The 2,101-nt window shown below is 45.0% G+C and overlaps 1 pseudogene; it reads left to right on the top strand.

The window, feature by feature from the left end:
• Window positions 1-530: 530 nt before the first annotated feature.
• LOC104047910 (WW domain-containing transcription regulator protein 1-like) lies at window positions 531-1,741 on the top strand (annotated as a pseudogene).
• The last annotated feature ends 360 nt before the right edge of the window (window positions 1,742-2,101 follow it).

Below are 2,101 nucleotides of genomic sequence, written 5' to 3'. Positions count from 1 at the left end.
GAAGCTGGGAGGGGACACAGCTGGGACAGATGACCCCAACTCACCAAAGGGATATCCCATACCATACCATGTCATGCTCAGCATATAAACTAGGGGAAGAGCTGGCCAAAGGTCTGCTGATTGGGAACTGGCTGGGCATCGGTCAGTGGGTGGTGAGCAATTGCACTGTGCATCATTTGTATATTCATTTATCATTATTATTGTTTTTGCTTTCTTTCCTGTCCTGTTAAATTGTCTTTATCTCAACCCACGAGTTTTACCATTTTTTTTTTTCCAATTGCACTGCAGGGGTGTGAGCTAATGGCTGCATGGTGTTTAGCTGCCTGCCTGGTTAAACCATAACAGTCCTTTTCTGGAGCCTAGTGTGGGGCTTGAAGGGTTGCGATGAAGACAGATCTGACCAGAGCACATTAATACATTTGTGATAAGCATTCATTATTAGGTTAATAGTTGCAATGTTGGTTTATTTGCCTTCAGAGTTGTTGTGTTTGTCCTCAGGGCTGTGTTATGCGACACCTTACTTGCCGCGTATGTTCCAGGTTGAGCTGTTTATGACTCCTGTTCATCCCCTCCGCCAGCCGCCTGGGGCACCAGCACTGCTGGGGGCCTCAGAGGCACCCCCTGTTCCACCTGTCTCGCCGCCCACTGCCGGCGGGCTGCCTGCGCAGCTCCGAAGGCACTCCTACGATGTGACGGAGGAGCTGCTGCTGCTCCGGCTGGGAGGTGGTGCTCAGGCACAGAGGAAAGTGGTGCTTCCTCAGTCAAGTATGAAAAATTACAGCATCCTCAAAAAACTACAGGTGAAAAATCTGAGCGACCATCCTGCAGCTACTCCCACACCAACAGCACAGAGGTCTATGGCAGTGTCTCAGCCACATCTGGCCATGAATCACCAGCACCAAATAACACCCAGCGCAGCCATGTTGCAGCACAGCCATCCTCCCCAGAGTCCACAGCCAGAGCTGTTGAACGTGCCCAGTGCACTGACCAGCAGCAACAGCAGCAGCAGAAGTTCAGGCTCCAGAGAGTCCAGGTGGTGAGGGGGCGAGTAAGGGTGCATCAGGAGGAGTTACTGCAGCAAGAAGCTGCTCTATGCAGACAGCTTCCCATGGACTCAGGAAACATGGACCCAGTTCAGACAGCTGTGAATACACCTGCCATGACACAAGACAAGAATCCTATCCTTTATTGAACAGTGGGCCATAGCATTCCAGGGAACAGAGTACAGACAGTGGCTTGGGATTAGGATGCTGCAGTGTCCCAACCACACCTCAGCAACGTAGATGGGATGGATACAGGAGGAACCATAGCACAGACAACAATGAACGTAAATCTACAACAAACACGTTTCCCTGATTTCCTTGACTGTCTTCCAGGGACAAATGTTGGTCTTGGGACTCTAGATTCAGAAGACTTGATCCCTATTCTCAATGATGCTGAGTCAGTACTCAACAAAAATGAGCCCTTCCTTACCAGGCTGTAATTGTTCAGTGCTGATTGGTCCTACAATGCAGTTCAACATTTCTTTTTCTTCTTGGGATAGAGGTAGAATATCTGAAAATCCTCAAGAGATACAACTTACTGCCTTAATGACTTCTGTTACATCATCTTTATGGTCAGTTTAATCTCTGCCTGGAATTTATTGACAGTAATTAGAATATAACATACATTTATATATAAATACATATACAGATATGTATTTTTTCTTCTTTAAAAAAAAGCACACTACTTTACACATCTGTATACTTCTTTATGTTTTCAGACCAGGCAGAAATGTTTCACTTTCAGGACAGAAAGTGCATGGTGTTTGTACATGTCCCTGACTGATCTCCTGGGTATTGATTAAGACCACAAACCCTTCATGAATCACAAAAGCTAACTGCTAGGTCACTTCCTTCAAAAAGGTGCACAGCATCAGACCATAAGAGCATTTCTATTACTATGTTTATGACAATAGTATCAGAAGCTTTTTTTATCAGCTTTAAAAAGCTTTAAAAATCCTTTTTTCATTCTTAGTGACTAACTGTGCTGTATGGAATACAGATTAAATTTGATCCATATCGGCTGTAATAATTTTCATTATATATTTGTAAAGGCACAA

The sequence above is a fragment of the Phalacrocorax carbo genome, chromosome 1 (assembly GCF_963921805.1).
Source record: "Phalacrocorax carbo chromosome 1, bPhaCar2.1, whole genome shotgun sequence".
Lineage (NCBI taxonomy): Eukaryota > Metazoa > Chordata > Aves > Suliformes > Phalacrocoracidae > Phalacrocorax > Phalacrocorax carbo.
Note: the sequence above shows the minus strand (reverse complement) of the source record. Positions and strands in the feature narration are given on the sequence as shown.